This window comes from Mauremys mutica, chromosome 11 (genome assembly GCF_020497125.1).
Source record: "Mauremys mutica isolate MM-2020 ecotype Southern chromosome 11, ASM2049712v1, whole genome shotgun sequence".
Classification (NCBI taxonomy): Eukaryota; Metazoa; Chordata; order Testudines; family Geoemydidae; genus Mauremys; species Mauremys mutica.
The window spans coordinates 57,404,455-57,424,986 of record NC_059082.1 but is presented as its reverse complement, the minus strand read 5'-3'; the positions used below and the strand labels follow the sequence as shown (position 1 = coordinate 57,424,986).

General features: G+C 41.4%; 1 protein-coding gene and 1 long non-coding RNA gene across 6 annotated transcripts in view; one reads left to right on the top strand and one right to left on the bottom strand.

The window, feature by feature from the left end:
• Nucleotides 1–16,874, top strand: part of LOC123344030 — a 53,528-nt gene extending 36,654 nt beyond the window's left edge. For 2 of the 5 annotated variants that reach the window (XR_006572439.1, XR_006572443.1), the window contains 2 exons: nt 14,417–14,568; nt 15,233–16,874. This is a non-coding gene — a long non-coding RNA (uncharacterized LOC123344030). Of the gene's footprint in view, nt 1–13,332; nt 13,389–14,416; nt 14,569–15,232 lie in introns of all 5 variants that reach the window. The other 3 variants (XR_006572442.1, XR_006572440.1, XR_006572441.1) reach the window with 3 other exon arrangements.
• RBFOX1 (RNA binding fox-1 homolog 1) overlaps nt 1–20,532 on the bottom strand; it is a 2,584,986-nt gene that overhangs the window by 2,298,658 nt on the left and 265,796 nt on the right. The gene's annotated exons all lie outside the window — the stretch shown is intronic.

Genomic DNA, 20,532 nt, shown 5'->3' with positions numbered 1-20,532 from the left:
TAAGGAAGTACCCACCCTCAGAAAAATCACTGTAAAAGTGTCTTAAGTTGGGCTCCCAAAAATGAAGGCACCCAAAATCACTAGTCAGTTTGGAAAATCTAAACCAAAGTCTCTGTTGCTAAGGTCCTGATTCTGTGAGTTTGCACCACAAGTAGTTCCATTAAAGTCAATGAGTCTCAGTGCAGGTAAGAATGGCAGAGTCAAGCCCTAAATATCCCACATGCCACTTCACATATGAAAAGTCATTGGCTACAATACCCTCATTCTTTACTGTTGTAAAGTGCTGTGTACTGGTGACAGACAGACTTGTGTGCACAGATGAGAGATGACAGTGATGCATGTATATAATTTTAATGTGTTTTGCAGTCCAAGTGGCTATACGTTTAAATTACTGGGCCAGATCTTCAGCTGCTGAAGATTAGAGTTGCTCTACTGAAGTCAATTGCATTCCACTGCCAAAGATCCGGCACCATGGTTTATAATTTTTTGGCAGCAACTCTTGTACCAATCCTGAAAAGCCAAGAAGCATATTAAAGAATGAAGGTATATCTGTGAAAAGCTAAAATTTGAGTAACAACATTCTCTTTTCTTCCTTTGTAATACGTTGCTCCACAGCTTATATGGCCTATTGAACAGAGTCATTGACTTGTGACTGAAATGTGAAACCTCACCAAAAAAAGGAGAGGGGGGAAGGACAGGATGCCCTATAAATAGTTATAACTTGGAATCCAGCTACCCAGCTGTTCTGGCTCCAGCAGTTCATCATTATTCTTGGAACTGAGTAGCTCATCTAATATATGTACGTGTACTGGGGAGAAGAGGCCTAACTTGCCCTTTCATCTGCTTTTTACTTACTGACAGGACTTAATCAATTAGCTAATTCACCTTACAAGGAGAAGTCAACACTTCTTGTCAGTGACTTGTAAAATTCATGTCCTCCTGCCATTTCCCAATTTAAATCAAAAACAGGAATTTATCAATAAACTGCTCAGAGATATGGCCGGCAACATTTTTTTTTAATCAAAGGGATCAAAGTGTTTCCAAGGATGGCAGATCGATAGTGAGAAGTAGATAGGACTTTAATGGCTTTGGCTACTTGACACACAATGCATTAGGGCTTCTGATGTGACATATGATTTATGGAGCAGGTGACAAAACATGACACTGTTTCCTCTGTCAATGTGTAAGCATGCTAGTAGTTGTGAAATAAGATACTATCAAGAGCTGGAAAATGATCAGCACTCCAGGAATTAAAACATAAATAGATGCACAATACACACTGTTCCTAGCAGCCCTGTTTTAAAAGGATATATGGGACTCTATGGATTGATATTTTATAGTATAAATGCACACAAAATAAACATGGTTTATAACTGCCTCTTATACAAATTCTCACAAAAATATGTTTTGTTGTATTGCATTCTACTATATTATAATCTACTCTATTCTACACATACACTTTAAATACAATATTTTTAAAATCACAGGAGTTTCAAGACTATGCCTTAAATTTCACAATGTGATCTTATTGATTGTAATAGTAAATAATACTCTTGTTAGAGACATACACATTTATACGAGGTAACACTGCAGTGATATAGGACCAGATCCTCATCTGGTATAAGTCAGCATAGTGTGGACAACACCAGGAAAAAAATACACTGCTCCTTTGCTCTGAAAACTTGATTAGCTATATAGAACATCAAAGTTTTTACTTCATCAAAAAATGCCCTTAACATAACCTACTCGGGCTAAGAGTAGAAAAATGTGTGTGGCTTGAAGCACACTGGACATAGAGGCCATTGCCACAGCAGGGAACATACATGCATGAACATAAAAAATATGCCTCTGACATTTCCAAGTGACCTAGAATCCAAGAGTCTGATCTCAGTTCTATTGAATTCAGTAGAAAGACTCCCATTGACTTCCATGGGCTTTGGATCGGGCCCCAAATGACCCAATTCTGCCTCATGGTCTGGCTGCTCAGTGTTCGATTTCTGTCCAGTACTGATGTGTAGCAGCAGTCTGTCTATGTCCCCAGACTGACTCATTTTTAATTCATGAAATCAAAGTTAGTGTCTCTGGTCACACCTTATATTAAGGACTCATTAATAAATGATTAATAAATGAGTAGTAGATTTTATAAGCATATCACAGACATGATTAGGAAGTAGTGTTATAGATGGTTATAAGCATGTAGAAGGCATGGTTATAAACAACCTATTGACTTGGACTGTATAACGATCTCTCAGAATTGGTTAACCAACTATTACAACATCTACTTAGCATTTATTAACCTTTTATGAACTATTTATGAATGGAACCTTAATATAGAGTGTGACTATGTTACTACTTACTGTGGAAATAAGAGCCCATCTGGACTTCATGGGCCAAATTCTGATCTTAGTTACATTAACGAAGATCAGAGCTGCCAGGCAACTCTATAACACCACATTCTACAGCCGCTATCCTCCGATCCCACTGAGGAGTACCAAAAGAAACTACACCATCTGCTCAAGAAACTCCCTACTATAGCACAGGAAAAAATCTACACGGACACACCCCTAGAGCCCCGACCAGGGGTATTCTATCTGCTACCCAAGATCCATAAACCTGGAAACCCTGGACACCCCATCATCTCAGGCATTGGCACTCTTACAGCATGATTATCTGGCTATTTGGACTCTCTTCTCAGACCCTATACTACCAGCACTCCTAGCTGTCTTTGAGACACCACCGACATCCTGAGGAAACTACAATGCATTGGTGATCTTCCTGAAAACACCATCCTGGCCACTATGGATGTAGAAGCTGTTTATGCCAATATTCCACATGAGGATGGACTACAAGCTATCAAGAACAGTATCCCTGATGAGGCCACAGCACACCTAGTGGCTGAGCTTTGTCTCACCCACAACCATTTCAGATTTGGGGACAACTTATACCTTCGAGTCAGAGGCACTGCTATGGGTACCCGCATGGCCCCACAGTATGCCAACATTTTTATGGCTGACTTAGAAGAACACTTCCTCAGCTCTCATCCCCCAGCTCCCCTACTATATTTGTATGGACCCACAGGAAAGAGGCCTTTGAAGAATTCCACCTGGATTTCAACAATTTCCACCCCACCATCAACCTCAGCCTGGACCAGTCCACACAAGAGATCCACTTCCTGGACACTACAGTGCAAATAAGTGATGGTCACAAACACCACCCTATATCGGAAACCTACTGACCGCTATACTTACCTACATGCCTCCAGCTTCCATCCAGAACACATCACATGATCCATTGTCTACAGCCAACCCCTAAGATACAACCGAATTTGCTCCAATCCCTCAGACAGAGACAAACACCTACAAGATCTTTATCAAGCATTCTTAAAACTACAATACCCACCTGGAGAAGTGACAAAACAGAATGAGAGAGTGCGACAGGTACCCAGAAATCACCTACAGGACAGGCCCAATAAGGAAAACAACAGAACACCACTAGCCATCACGTACAGCCCCCAGCTAAAACCTCTCCAGCACATCATTAACGATCTACAACCTATCCTGGAAAACAATCCCTCACTCTCACAGACCTTGAGAAGCAGACCAGTCCTTGCTTATAGACAGCCCCCCAACCTGAAGCAGCTATGCACCAGCAACTACACACCACACCACAGATACACTAATCCAGGAAACAATCCCTGTAACAAACCTCCTTGCCTACTCTGTCCCCATATCTACTCTAGTGACACCATCAGAGGACCCAACCACATCAGCCACACCATCAGGGACTCATTCACTGCACATCTACTAATGTAATATATGCCATCATGTACCAGCAATGCCCCTCTGCCATGTACATTGGCCAAACCGGACAGTCTCTACATAAAAGAATAAATGGACACAAATCGGACATCAGGAATAGTAACCTACAAAAGCCAGTAGAAGAACGCTTCAATCTCCCTGGACATTCTATAACAGATTTAAAAGTAGCCATACTTGAACAAAAAAACTTCAGAAACAGACTTTAAAGAACTAAATTTCATTTGCAAAATTAACACCATTAATTTGGGCTTGAATAGGGACTGGGAGTAGCTGGCTCATTACAAAAGCAACTTTTCCTCTCCTGGCATTGACACCTCCTCATCAATTATTGGGAGTGGACTACATCCACCCTGATTGAATTGGCCCTGTCAACACTGGTTCTCCACTTGTTAGGTAACTCCCTTCTCTTCATGTGTCAGTATAATAATGCCTGCATCTGTAATTTTCACTCCATGCATCTGAAGAAGTGGTTTTTTTACCTACAAAAGTTTATACCCAAATAAATCTGTTAGTCTTTAAGGTGCCTCATTGTTTTTGTGGTTACATTAATGTAATTACAGGATAAGTCAACTCATTTAAATGGAGGGTAACTGAGATCATGTTTGGCCCCATATGTATAAATCAAGAAGCCTCAGAGGATAAGGTTTCACTTAATATCAATACTTTACCTTATTGACTCTTACCAAGCTACTGGACTCCACTCCTAATCTTTTTGATCCCTATTAAATCCTGTAGAAGCTTTCAGGCTTACCAAATCACTTGGATACAGTTATAGTTATATCCCTTATTACAGTAATGCATACTTTTCTATACAATGCACAGTTAACCTGGGAAACTTATGGACACAGATATAATTGAGGCCCAGGGGTAAATCCTGACCCCATTGACTTCAATGACACCTGGATTTCACCCCAACAGTTTAGAAGGATGAAAATAAAAGAAGACAGACATATGTGCATAATGAAAACATCCATACTTGAATTCTAAGAATTTCAACAACAAGAAGACGACACCAAGTGTTTTGCAAGGGCTATAAATACCCCCATGGACATAAACCTACTTCTAACTTTCCCAGCAGGCAGTTTATTCCATAACTGCTGAATACACATTTTTGCACCTTCCTCAAAACCAACTGATTTTGTAAAGTGTTAGAGATAGGATAATGGACCAGATAACTTCTGATCTGATCCAGTGTAGCAATTCCTATCTTCCATTTAGACATCAGTCTGACACAGCATCTCTCTTTTTTTAATATAAAAATAGATCATACACTTTGGAAGAAAATTTGACCCTGATCTGTGCATAACCTTACCAAGATCATCACTAAAGTCACTGGAGTGAGAAACTGGCAAGTTTAACTTACAAAACCCTTAAGAAGTTATAGCTGGGTGAGAAAAAGAAATGGAGTAATCAATAAGCACAAGAGTTACACACTTGCTTTTCTACAAAGTGTCTCCCTTGCACCTATATCTCACTTACATGGCATTTATGGGCACTAAGGGGGAGGGGGACGCTGTATCAGAAAAAAGGGCCTTATTATAAGTAAGAGCCCAAGTCATGTGACTTATTCTTTGAGGAAGGATAGCTGTATGGTTACGGTGCTGGACTGGCCTCAGGAAATAACAGTTCACTACTCAGCTCTGTCTCAGGCTGCCTGTGCAACCTTAAGAAAGGCATGAAATCTCTCTGGATAAACTTTTCATAATTCCCTGAGTCCCCTCAGCCTTCAGGGGAACAAGGTGCTTTTGAAATTGTTACCCTTTGTGCCTCAGTCCTTGGCAGTGGTGTAGCTAGGTGTGGAAATTTGGGTGGACGGGCAATGACAGACTGTGCTAGCTCATCTTCTCCCCCAATGCCACACCTTCTTCCTAGCCCTGGTGCCCCCAAACACAGGGCTTCACCTGCCGAGCTGGGCATGTGCATACCTCACCTTGGGCGGTTGCTGCCAGCAGCTCCTTCTCCACTGGGCTCAGCTCATCTCTCCTGGGGGTCCATGGCACCTCTTCCTCACTCCGCACACACAGGGGCCAGACACAGCATTGCACATTGTTGTACCCATGAGGGATTCGGTGAAGCACCCTGGCACATGCCCGCTACTCCCTCCCCTCAGAGCAGCTGCCGGTGGGGGCCCAACCATTCCTCCTCCAGCGGCAAGGGGAAGGGAGGGAGACGCGGCAGCCACCCCTCACGGGGTTGATGTCCCAGCACAAAACAGCCCACACTACATTCTGCGTGGGGGAGGGCCTAGGCCCCTGCTCCATGCCTGGGGTGGTGATTCCCATCAACTTCTTTCCAATCCTTCCCATCCCCCTGCACATTAGCGGCCCAATAATACGGTTGGGCGGAGGGGGATGGGGCAGCAGAACAGCTGGGATGCTAATATGTCTCTGCAGCACTGTCTTCCACCACTTTATTGTGTGTGGCTGCTGCACACTGGCGAGTGCTCCTGCAGCCGGGCCGCCCCAAGAGGTAAGGGCAGCAGGGACCCTATGGCCCGTGACTCAGAAAACGGTAAGGCAGAGCTGCTGGAGCATAGCTTTCTGAAGGGCGAGTGCATAGCTCTCCTGCTTCACTATTTCTGATAACCCTAACAAAGCAACTGTGGTATAGTCACCAATGAAAAAAAGTCAATGTTGGTCTACGTGAATGTTTCTCAGAAGCTTTCTTCCCAAACAGGCTTTCATAGAATCACACTATACAATATTTAAATTCTGATCAAGTAAACAGATGTGTTAATGCATGGCAGACACTTTAACGGCATTGTTTCTTTAACATCTCTCTCCATTTTCTACCAATGGGATAGTAATTTACAACAACTACAACCAGAACATGAACCCTGAAGCTTTTATGCTGTATATTAAATTTTATTCTCCAAAGAACATCAAAAGTGGGTCAAGATGGTACTTTATTAATCATATTTTCCCAGAGGACTTAGCAGTGCTCCAGACAAAAACTGTACAAAAACATATACAAAGTAAGAGAAGACTCTGTTAATGTTTCACCCTTTCTTTTTCACATTGATCGATGAAACAATCTTAATTTTTTGAAATTCAGATGAACTTAATCCACCATTAGATCTCAAGTAAGCATCCTAGTAATGTAACCACAATAAGTGGACATGTGCAATAAGTTGTGGGGGCAACAGGGGCGGCTCTAGGCATTTCACCGCCCCAAGCACGGCAGGCAGGCTGTGTTCAGCGGCTTGCCTGCGGAGGGTCTGCTGGTCCTGCGGCTTCAGCGGACCTCCCGCAGCCGTGCTTGTGGGAGGTCCAGAAGCCGCAGGACCAGTGGACCTCCCACAGGCAAGCCACCGAACGCAGCCTGCCTGCCGCCCCCGCTGCGACCAGCAGAGCGCCCCCCGCGGCTTGCCGCCCCAAGCACGCGCTTGGTGTGCTGGGGCCTGGAGTCGCCCCTGGGGGGCAAACAACTGAATTAGTTTTAAGAGAGAGATTGACAAATGTATCAGTCTGATTGTATGACAGGGTTTGCTTGTGATGGTAGAGGGCAGGGATCAGCAGCCCATGTGCTCACTTCCAGCTTTTTTTTTATGTTCCAAAAAGCTCATGGTTCAGTGCTTCAGCCAGCCACCTGCAGAGGTCAGGAAAGGATTTTTTATACCCCTTCCCCCCATTGTTTTCAGATTTTCTTTCTACTCTTCATCTGAAGCATCAGCATTGGCCATGGTCAGAGATAGGACATTGGATGGAGAGCGCCAGAGCTCTGTGATGGTAACAAGCATTTTCTCGCAGGTGCTTGGTCTGGCTGGTTCTTGTTCACATGCTCAGTGTCTAACTGATCATCCTACATGGAGTCAGGAAGGAATTTTCTACCAGATGAGATTGGCAGTGAACTTGGGGGTTTTCCACCTTCCTCTGCAGCGTGTAGCTGCGGGTCACTTGCCAAGATTATCTGGGTCTCTCTCAATTAATCATTTCCCTGCCATTGCAGGGGCCTTGGGCATTAGTGCACCTAGGTCCCTCCTAGTCTCTGCTTCTGGCACACAAATGTCTAGTCTCCTGTGGGCTTTGGTTCTTGGGTCTAGTATAGCTGTGTTTGTGTCCTGTGATATACAGGAAGCCAGACTACATTATCTGGTGGTCCCTTCTAGCCTTAAACTGTATCACTCTAATTAACCTGCAGGAAATAATTGAGAAAAATAGCTCTTTGGGCTACAAAGTAAATAACTCTAATTTTCTCTTTTCTAACAAAAACAAATTTTGAAAAGAAATTGTTTTGAACAGAACTCACTGTTGCCAGGAGATAAGATAAATGCCTAGCAGTGGAAGTTTCATAATGCTGGTACCAAGAGTGTACTTAAATTATACCTCTTCTTTATTTCTGAAAATCAACATCAAAGCTACAAAATACAGCATTTAGAAGTTCTTTATTGCTGCTCATAAACCTCCAGAGGAAGGACAGTTACAAGTAAATGTCTCTAATTTCAAATGCAAATCTTTCAAAAGGGTACTGAGGTAAATTTTCTTGTCAAATGCTCAGGATGGTAAGGTTTGCTCAGCTTTGGGGTGCTGATAAGTTTATAATAAGTAATAATTAGGATTTGATTTTTATGGAGGTACTGAAGTCTGACAGGTTGTCAAAAGGAACATTTCTACGTCTGTGTTTAACAATTGAACTAAGGAGTTGCTGGTAGAGTTTCCCAGAAGAGCTACAGGTTACTTTGTATACATAATGAAACCTTTTGCTGGTGAAGTTATTTGTATTTCACAGGAAAAAAAAACAAAAACCATCACTATGGTCCTCACTCTGGAAAGCACTCAAGCACATGTTTAATTTTGAGCATCTGCTTAAGTCCCAGTGACTTCAGTGGGAGTTAGATATGCAAGTGTTTTTCTGGAACAGGGATGCTTTCCTATAGATGAGGGTCACTAGAAGCAGAATTGCAATTTTCACATTTCAGTGAATGGAAAAAATTTGAGAGACAGTCTACTAAACTATATGTGATGTTTCACTATATTCATTATAAGCAGGTCTCATAGTATACAGTGGGAAAAGCATATGCAAGATCTAGGATTTGAATGACAACAGAAGAACAATCCAAGAAATTGGACAACTAATCACAGCCAAGAACTTTTGTTTCCAAGTCAATGTAACAGCCAGGATTAAGTCAGTCAAGACAAAAATGTTGTTACCAATACGAATATCATGCAGCCTGACTCCTTTCCTTGCATAAAGGAAGTGCCTCACTTCTATGATTTTATTTGGCATTTCCAGGGGGAAAGTATACAAAAATCCCTTTTTTTAAAAAAGGTTCCTCACGACAGCCACTGAATTTTGAAGCACTCGTTCTAAAATCAGATGTGTAAAGCATAAGGAGAGCGGTAATGCTGTATCCAACACAAGAAAGCAGTGTGCTCTGAATGAAATATTTTAAGGACTGAATGCCATGAGCAGAGATAAGCTCCTTCACTAACCTGGGCTAGGGAAAGATTTTTAAATGTTTCCAAATGCCCAGCTCCTGGCACTGTCTTGTCTTTCTCTCTCTGGGAGGAGCTGCTGGGGTATTGTTTAATGCAAACTCTTCAAATTTATATACAGTCTAATATTTCCCTGACAACTTTTTGAGAGAACATTTCCCCAAGCAAAGCTTCGAAACTGAAGACACATAGGTCTAGATTCTCAGGTGGTGTAAATTAGCATAGCTCTAGGCATACAGCTATTGACTACAAAATTTACATCCCCTAGGACCTGACCCACATAAACTAGTGTACAGTGGCTTTATTTTTCAAAGACAGGGACCAAAATTCTGTCTTTTAGTTTATACCTAGATTACCACCTTTGGCATTAGTGGAGTTACTGCAGATTTACACCACTGTAAGAGAGCAGGATACAGACCTCAATGCTTTTTTAGTACCATTTAACAGCATGCCACCACTCAACTGTAAGTCAGTTAGGAAATATGTTAAACCACATAGTTAGACTTCAGGCTGGAAAGCAATACAAGTAAGTGGAAATTCATCCTTGTGCAGAGAACCAGCACAAGGTCTATGCACCACTAAAATCCTTCCTAATACGGCCCAATATATTATTGCTGCTCCCTGATTGATTTAAACATTTTAAATAGGAAAATAACAAATAGTGAAAACACCACATTTTCTAGTACAAATTGCTAAATAAGTGTGTAATAATAAATAATTAATATTAACCCACACGTTCATTTAGCTCAGACCTTTGGGATCCTCAGATTTTTTCACAAGTATCCAGTGGCAATTTGAATAATAAAGTAACCTGACCCCACGACTTCTAGCAAACTAAACTCAGTGCTTTCATCCACAATGGTATTGGAGCTAGTCTGTCTTGTCTTTTTTTTAGAATTTGACCAGCTTAATTTAGCATAGATCTCTATGAAAGGGGAGGGAATGTCTTAGACAAGCTTCTCTCTCAAATCCAAAAACCATCTATGTTCTCTCAGCTCCTTCTCACATGCAAGGCAGAGGGGCATATGCAAAATACTGCTTTTCATTAAAAGTACATTCCCTGTAATTTATTAGAAGGTTTTTCAGTGTACACTGTACATTTTTAGCTGTATTGAATACTGTGTAAAAGTGCCATCCTGGTGATTATTGAGGTTGTTGCTTCTATGGCTATTGAAGAGTAGTACAACTGCTGATTGCTCCTGTTTATTATTACAATTATTATTATCAACTACACAAAGATATCTTTGGTTTTCAAAATATGTAAAAACTATGTTTCATTTCTTAATTTTGGAGTGGGGACTCTTCACATTGATGGATATTGATAATTTCCAATCCCCTAATCTCATTACCTGTTCTGTTAGTGGAATATCTTTTTTTGGTTTTGGAGATTGGGTGACCAGAACTGCATGCAGTATTCAAGGTGTGGGCATACATAGTAGTTCTATAGTGGCATTATGATATTTTCTGTTTCATATCTATCCTAAGATTGTTAAGCTTTTTTGACTGCCACTGCACACTGAGCAGGAGTTTTCAAAGAACTATCCACAATGACTAAGAGCTTTCTAGAGTGGTAACAGCTAATTTAGACCCCATCATTTTGTATATATAGTTGGGATATTTTCCAATGTGCATTACTTTGCATTTATCAACACTGAATTTCATCTGCCATTTTGTTGCCTAGTTACCCAGTTTTTGGAGAGCCTTTTGTAACTCTTCAGTCAGCTTCGGACTTAACTATCTTGAGTAATTTTGTGCTCTCTGCAAATTTTGCCACCTCATTTCCAGATCATTTATGAATATGCTGAACAGCACTGGTCCCAGTACAGATCCCTGGAGGGCTCTGCTATTTACCTCTCTCCACTGTGAAAACTGACCATTTATTCCTACCATTTTCCGTATCTTTTAACCACCTACTGATCCATGAGAGGATCTTCCCTCTGACCCCAAGACAGCTTACTTTGCTTAAGAGACTTTGGTGAGGGATCCTGTCAAAAGCTTTCTGAAAGTCCGAGTACACTATATCAATTGGATTACCATTGTCCACATGCTGCATATGGAGTTTATCTATTTGTTTGGTAATTCTGTTCTTTACTATAGTTTCAACCAATTTGTCTAGTACTAAAGTTACGTTTACCTGCTTGTAATTGCCAGGATTGCCTCTGGAGCTTTTGTTAAAAATTGGCATTACATTAGCTGTCCTCCAGTCATCTGGTAAAGAGGCTGATTTAAGCAATAGGTTACATACCACAGTTAGTAGTTCTGCAATTTCATATGTGAATTCCTTCAGAACTCTTGGGTGAATACCATCTGGTCCTAGTGACTTATTATTGTTTAACTTATCTATTTGTTCCAAAACCTTTCTATTGACACTTTGATCTGGGACAGCACCTCAGATTTGTCACCTAGAAAGAATGGCTCAGGTGTGGGAATCTCCCTCCCATCCTCTGCAATGAAGACTGATGCAAAGAATTCATTTAGCTTCTCCACAGTGGCTTTTTCTTCCTTGAGTGCTCCTGTAGTACCTCAACCATCCAGTGGCCCCACTGATTGTTTGGCAGGCTTCCTACTTCTAGTGTACTTTTTAAAATTGCTGTTCATTTTTGTATGTTTAGCTAGTTGCTCTTCAAATTCTTTCTTGGCCTGCCTAATTATACTTTTACACTTGACTTACCTGAGTTTATGCTCCTTTATATTTTCGTCAGTAGGATTTGATTTCCAATGTTTAAATGATGCCTTTTTGCTTCTAGCTGCCTCTTACTCTGCTGTTTAGCCATGATGGCATTTTTTGGTCCTCTTAATATTTTTTTATTTTAGTTTTACATTTAGTTTGAGCCTGTATTATGGTGTTTTAAACTAGTTTCCATGCAACTTGCATGCATTTCACTCTTGTGACAGTTCCTTTGAATTTCCATTTCACTAGCTTCCTCATTTTTGTCTAGTTCCCCCTTTTTAAGTTAAATGCTACCGGGGTGGATTTCTTTGATATCTTCCCCCACTACAAGGATGTTAAAATTTCTAGACACAATTAATGACTGCTTCTTAGAACAGCTAGTCCTGGAACCTATAATGGGAGAGGCAATTCTTGATTTAGTCCCAAGTGGAGCACAGAATCTGGTACAAAAGGTGAATGTAGCTGAACAATTCATTAATAGCTACCATAATGTAATTAAATGTATCTCTGCATCACATCCTATGGTAACATGTATGAGGATAGTTAAAATTCCCCATTATTATTAGGTTTTCTGTATTTGTAGCCTCTCTAATCATCCTACACATTTCAAATCAATGGGAGTGGGGGTCCTGAATCCCTTAGTCTCCCTTAGGGAGGCCAGGCTCAATGTGCACTGATTCTGTTGATTAATCCAATTTCACAGACAAAAAAGGGGAGGAATGGGAAAAAAGATGAAATGGCCAAGCACAGAAAGAACCCACAGAAAGAGTTGGAACCTGGCTGTCATTCCCAAACCTGTCCTGATAACTAAAATCACACAAAATGTTAAAAAAATTAAATGCCTGATGAGCTATAAAAACTTGCTATTTCCTCACACTGATGGTCACAAAGACCCTCTTATGCAATAACTTATGCATATGCTTAACTTTAAACATGTGTGTAGTCCCATTGACTTCACTCCTGAAAACACTTTGCCTATGAATAAATGTTTGCAGGACTGAGCCTATGAATGAAATTCATCCCTGTGCAGAGGACTGGGGCAAGGCTTATGGACCACTTAAATCCCATTTTGAGGGGTAAAGTGGGACTGAAGTAGTGTATCTTGTGCAAATATGTGTATCTGACCCTAAGGGCCCGCTATCTTGTTCCCACTGAAGTCAAAGGGAATTTTGCAGTTTCCTTCGATGAGAACAGGATTGGGCCTTAAATAAAGTTTTAATTATCACTATAAAATTAACCAAAACAACGTGATTCTTATCACAATTATTACTTCTAATGGAATATAGCCTGTGGGAGAAAATTAAAGATAATATTGCATTGCAAATCTATACACATGCAAACCTGAATTTTACAAGAGAGTTTGGGGAACAAGTAAACTTTTAATAACATGTAGATTTCATTATTCCAGGGAAACCATCAATAGTGACAAGGAAGAGGGGCACAAAGTAATTTCAGAATACAGAGGTTTGTGAAATCAGAGTTGACAGAATTGGAGTTTGTTGTAGTCTGATGAATTTTGTTTGCCTATATGCAGCAAGGCCTTTGTTTGAAAGACAATAGGCTTCCTCCATTTCTATATGTTATTAAAAATATATATATATTAAGAAATAGAGTGGATATCTGCTTAGCTTTTTCTTTAATTGTACATACTGTTGACAATTTAACATGACTTTCAGAGAACTTACAAGGGAAGATAATGTGCTCAGCAAATCAGGGCTAGAAAGAAAAAAATGGCAATTTATTTATCTGAATATACCAAGAACAATGAATAGCTCCAAGAATATAAAAACCTTAGTTAATTTTTGTACTTTCTGGCAGTAATCATGTCCAACTGATGACAATTTGAGTTTAAAAGGACTCCAATCTTCAAGTTCTATGAGGAAATTAATTCTCCCAGTTTTTTAAAAAAGAATAAGTCCATTTACTTTTTGAAAGATGACTAATAACTTCAAAGGTTTCCTCTCTTCCTAGGAAACATTGCCTTGACTTTTCTGACACAAGTGGGATGATAATAGGGTTTCTTCTTACTAGTTAATCCCTTTTCTAGTTCCACAAGTGAATATTATAAATGACAGAAAACTAATATTTGCTATGATCCTGGTAACTGGTTCAGTGAGTAGGTAGCTTCACATGATTTATTCATGGAAGCAGCCATTAAAATCCATGATATTTTAGTTAGGATTACATTTCTGCAGGGCTTCACTTTAGTTCCAGGGTTTGAAACGGAACTGAAATCATGACTGGCTATTGCTGAGCTTCTGTATGTACTCAGTGTTGGTGAGGCAGTGAGGGAGAAAAGAGCAATTCCGCCTTAAGATTTAAAACACTGTTGGATCTTTGCAGAAGCATCCCAGCTGTATTACTATGGAAGTGCTAAATAATTATTGCATTATCTCTCGTCCCAGGATCTAAAGAAGCTTTATATTCACTAATAAATTAAGGCTTAAAATGCCACTGTGAAGTAGTTATATATTGTTATCCTTATTTTACAGATGTGCAAACTAAGGCATGGAGAGGTGTTGGATAACACCCTGATCCAGTTGTAAAATCGGCATAACTCAGCTGAAATCAGCAAAGCAAGGCAGCTTAACACCAACTAAAGTTCTGGTCCAGAGACTTGCCCATGGTCACATAGCAACTCAAGGTAGAGAATTGATATCTTCATACTAGACATGGGGCAAAAAAAATTGGCCTTTTTTTTTTTTTTTAAGAAAAGATACAGATTCTGCTACACTGAAACATTTCACATATTTGCGTTTGTTTTCCCAAAATGGTTGTGTAAAAAACAAAACCACCAACCAGGAAAAAGCCAAAACAAGATTTTCTGACATTTTCAAAAAAGAAACATTTCAATTTTTCAGTTTGAAACAAAGTTGTTTCAAAATTGGTTTCAATTTTATTACAAATAGTCAGTCAAAACCCTTTTCATATGGTTGAAACTGAAATGAAACAACTCATTTTGGGTCAAACAAAACATTAATTTGACCTAAAATGATTTTTTTAAAAATAAACACACTTTTTGATTTGCTGAAAATAAAAAATAATACAAAGTTTTTGGTTCCACCCAAAATTATTTTTTTCTCTCTGATTTTTTGGAATTGCAAACAAACTGAAAAGTCTTTATGCATACAACTCTACTCCTTACTCTCAGTCCTATTCTTCAATCCTCAAACCGCAGTTTCTCAAACTTTCAGAGCAGGTTTAAGTTACAAAGAGACAATGCTAGTGACAATTTGTACTACTCAAAAGCTGGACTGCAATAAAACCTTTTGCCTACAGAACTCTGAAATCCTTATGTTTCTTTTCAGATGTGCAGCAAGGAGGCATGGCGTCCCTCAGAGATGGATGCAAAGGGAATACCACAAGCCACCTGGTGGGCAGATCCAGGAGGACCATGCCTTGCACACCGGAAGGAAAGGGGTGGTGTGACCCTGCATGTTGAGCTGGGTCAGCCCTGTTGCTCCCATACAGGGGTGGTACACCCCATCACCCAGTCATCAGGACTCTCTGTTAAGCAGGTGATTGTGACCAAGTGGGTTCCAATACCCTGACAGGGTCATGTACACAAATAATTTGTAGCCCCTGGGCAGCCAAAACAAACAAACAATCTAGAGCCATGCAGCCACCTCACTGGGGCACACAGTAGTACTTGGGACGTGGTAGGGGAATCCAGCCCCACTCTCTACATCAGGTTCTGACCCAAGGCCCTATGAAGCCAGAGAATTCCCCATCAGGGTTTCAGGTATCCACTTCTGTTACCTCCCCTGGGTCACTTCCTACTACTAGTTGCATCCTGGGTATCTCCTCAGCTGGTGGCAGCTCAGCTTTCCCATCAGTCAGCAAGTTGTTCACAGCATAGTCTGGGTGTTCCAGCTCTGCCACCTGGGGCATCACAGGTACCTCTACAGGAACCCACAGTACATATCCTGCTGCCTCCTTTTATCTAGCTCTTCCACCTGCAGCATGTGCAATAGGGGGAGGGGGCATGGCCTCCTGGGTACACAGTAATTGGTCCGCCCCCATTGGCTCCGTGCAGGATTGGTACACCCCGTCACAGGCAGGACAGGAAAAGGAAGTATAAAAGGCCGGCCCAGCAGCTCAGTTCAGAGGGAGCTGCTGAGGGAGACAGATGTCTTCCTTGCTTCTGGAGTGGGATGCCAAGGAGAACTGCAGCTCCCCCAAGGGCCTGCACAAGCTTCCTGAGAGCTCTGCCACTCCCGAAGCTGAGGAGTTGCTACGGCTACCCTTGGCGGTATGTCCCGGGGAGACTGAGGATGACCCCTGGATGGAGGTACACCCGAGGGGGAGAGTAGGAAGCAGTCCAGGGAAACTAGACAATGGTCTGGTTGAGACCTGGCCTGATACAAGGTCAGTGTGCTGTGGGCGGATCCCTGCTGACCCAGTAGCGGACCATTCTGCCACTGTTAGGGCCCTGGGCTGGCAGTACTCCCCCTCCTTAGGCCTGCGCCTCAGGCACCCTTGTCTGAGCCCAGAGACTGTGCTTGATGCTCACCCCTGCCTGAGTCCCATAGACTGGGGCTGGTGCTACAGCTCTGCCTGACACAGGCCAGAGCCTTGACTGTTTGCTGCCCTGCCCTGCTTAAAGGCTGGGTGAATAAAACACTATAGCTCTGCCTGGCTGCAAGCCAGAGCCCAGACTGTTTATGGCCATGCCCCGCATGAAGGCCAGGGCCCATTGAGAACTGCTAATTCCCCCCTTCTTTTCTTTGATTGAATACTCTAGCAGACCAAACTACGAGGAGGCATGGCCTCCTTCAGAAGCAGACACGGAGGGACGATGACGCCAGCTTACAGATGCCTGGTCATAAATGTTCCTGTTATTATTTACCAGATACATTTCTATAGTGCCTTTTGCAGTAGCTGGCTTGTAAAGGCATGTTAGAAATACCTCCAAAGTCTACAAAGAAAACAAAATGTATATATTTTATAACAACCACTATGTGTGAGCCATCTGCCTTTCTTTTAATCGCTTTGCATCAGTTTTCCACCATGTCTTCTGTACAGCAGTAATATGTGGCCTGCTAGAACAGGCAGCATTGGAGGTATATTTTGCCCAATGTACCGGGTTCCTGGGCAAATGTACCTCTTAGGAATAAATATGTTTTTATACCTAAAGGCGATGACTCTGACATTTATTTCTGAAATCTTTCACTTTGTCCACATGCTTTCACATGATGTTTTCAAGTATTAAAACTGGATCTTGACATTTTGTACTTGGGAGATCACTTAAAACAAGGGATGTGTGTTCAGTGAAAAATGCTGTTAATATGACTAAGGATATAATTATGGCTGGAAATCCTCATTTAAATGATAATGAACTGTGCTCTCATGTGTTTTATCAAAGCTGCACTAAGCTACTCTGTGATAGCTCCAGAACAACAAAACATAATTTTCGGTGCAGTGAAGAGATTCACCAACTGAAAATCTGTCATTTCAAAGGCTCCATATTTGGCGTGGGTGTACAGTAGCTGCTCTGCAACACACTGCTAGGTTAGGATCTGGGTTTCCTGGAAATAAATCCTTTCCAATGCCACAAAATCCCAAAGACACCTGTTTTTCACTAGCAGCTCATATATACAGATATTTTCATTATTGATCATTCTCTGAAACTTTCGAGGTGAGAATAAAAAAAGTCTACAAAATGCTTTGGTCTTTGTAGGCAGCATCAATTTCAGGAACCAGGTACTATCACACTCAATATAACTGCAATCCAAAATTATTCACATGTAGGCAAAATTATAACACAATATGTAGTGATGAGGTATTAGCTGTGAACCTCTGATAGCTGTGATAATGCTCAGTGACTTCTGTATTCTTACCAAACCATGGCTCTATCTCTACAGTAAAAAGATAGAAATTCCAGTGATGAGTATGCAAAATAAATTGTAAAGTACTAATTTTTTTTTGGTCAAAAGTTCCTCTTTGGCCAGTGCATAATTCCTCTCTCCACATACACAAGGAGCATATAGCTCTAACATGGTTCCATATGCTTATGAGCAATTCAGTGGTAAAGTACTAACCTTCTGTTATGTTGCTTCTTCCCATGTGCTACTCATGAGACTAAATTCTGACTTTATGAACAGCCCTTGGAAAGGAAGTAGGCCCTGGGAGCACTGTGTCTCAAACACACACTTCTCAAGCACAGGTGTTCCTATGCTTCCTGGAGGTGGTGATTTACTGCCAGCCTATAACAGAATCTAGTCCTTGACTGGGGAATGGAAATGTAGAGAAAGAAACAGATCCTTTAATCATATGTATCCAGTCAATTCAAAATCTCACCAACTGAGAATACATTATAATCTGCACTGATTTTACTAGATTTATATTAATTTGGGAAACTGACAGCCTCAAGGGCTCGGTAATGGAAACTGTGTCCAGTCATCTGACTCTCTTCCCACACAAGACACTCTTTGGATTTATTATTCATGTAAATAATGACTAGCTCTTGATTAGTGAATCAATATTTAAACCTGCCTCCATCTCTGCAAGGCCAACCATCAGTTTTGCAATGCCTGATGGAAAGTGGGAGATACCTGTATCTATCTAGCTCCATCCACCCCCGCACTTCTGGGTGTGCAAAGACATCCTGCACACATACAGCATGTCTGCGATACACCACCCTGCTCACAGCAGTCCTCATTCCATACCTGCGTCAGGATCTCAGTTTTGTGGTGACCCCCACAGTATGAACCAGGAAGCCCAGAGCGGAACCCAAACCCATTTTTCCATGTAGGAATGGTGTTACAGAATTCCATCTTTGACCTGAGCTGCTTGCACCAGAGTCAAACAGGACAAGGACGAGGACAGTAATTTGGCTAGAAGATTAGGGCCTATACAGCCACACAGGTCAACTGTCACCCCTGCCTTTTAACCAGCATCCTTCAAGGTGTAGGCAACAGCCTGATATGAGAAAGAACCAGCACCGTCCCCTTTCAAGGGCTCAAAAGGAAAAGAAAAAGATGCATAACAGTTCTTTTTTCAAGTTTGGATTGGTTGTAATACAGCAACAACTCTCTCAATTGCTTCGTAGTAGATTTTGAGAGTGATTAAACAACTCAACTTCACTTTGGCATCTAATACATCTCATCAGCAGTTTATTGCTCCACATACCACAAAGCAATAGATGTCAAACCTTAATTATGTGCGATTACATTTTCCCTTTCTAAGGCTTCACTTATTTAGTATCTATAGTATAGCAGCACCTAGAGGCCCCCCAATCAAGACCAGTCAATAAATCCTCGTTGCTTTAAGCACAGCACAGACACACATGAAGACATGATCTCTGCCCCGGAGAACTGGTGCTTGCTACAGATTAAAGCACAAGTGAGGGAAAAGATTGCTACAGGACGAGAATGTAGCCCTTATTGCCCAGTATCAAGACACATTCAAGTATATCTAGACAGCAAAGAAAAACCCACGGCTGGCCCATGCCAACTGACTCAGGCAGTGTTTAATTGGTAATGAAAGAGGTGTGGGGGCTCAAGCAATTTTTTCACATTCATAACAGGTGCAGGGGCTATGAACTGCCACGCCTAGAAGTGTAGGGTTCAGCCTGGCAAGCCCTGGCACAAATTAAGCACTCAACTCAGATTTACGGGGCTGTTTCATTGCTGTGTAGACTTCCTGTCTTGGGCTGGAGCCTGGGATCTAGGACCCTGCAGGGCGGGAGGGAGCACATCCCTTTCAGTATTAAAAGTGAAAATCCTGGTGATTATGCCTTGACCATGGCAAAGCTGTGAGAGTTCTGAGTCCTTGGGAGAAGCGATGATGAGCTTTTTTTTATCTGATGTAAATATAAGCTCTTTCGGTTCATGTTTTCTTTGCTGCCTTTGCTACCTGATTCTTCACTTTCTTAGAGCCTGTGTCTCCATTTACACCATTGCAAAGTAGGTATAAAATATTAACATTCTGGTTTGGTAGCATTTTACACCCCTCTTCCACTACTGGAAATGGCTCCATCAAGTACAAGGCTGTGGAGAACTAGGCCCAATGGCTGTTTAATTTATTTGGATCAAAATAGCAAACTACAGTATTTCTCCCATGCTTTGCTTCAGGACTTCGTGTATATGTAATTAAGGACATTTAGTTCTGATGGAATAGTCTTGATTGCCAGCCTTGGCGACAGAAGTCCCCTGTTGAACAGGTATAGATAATAACATTTTAGTCTATTTGTAGTGCTGTGATCCAGAACTTACTACCTGCTTTGGTAACTCAGCACCTCCCAGAGTTAAAAAATGAACTAAATGGGAGACATTTGTCGAGCAAGGTTCCTCTCCAAAGTCACGGTACAAGCTCCGAGATGCTGCTCCATGTCAATATGCCTCCTCTGTTTTCTCTAGGGCCCACTGCTAGGTGTCAGATGATATAGTTCAGTATCTGAGTTCATTCTGTCCTAGGTGCCACAGCCAATTAGGTCAATAAAGTCACTGATTATGGTGAGGAAGGGAGGGGTTGTGATATGGAGGCTTGCCCTCAAAGTAATTGGAGTGAAACCATTATTTCATTTCTTGCTTCTATTTTGATGTGAATAGATGAATACTTCAATGGTCTTAAAATTAGAAGCACTCCAGCCACACTTCCTCCCTTA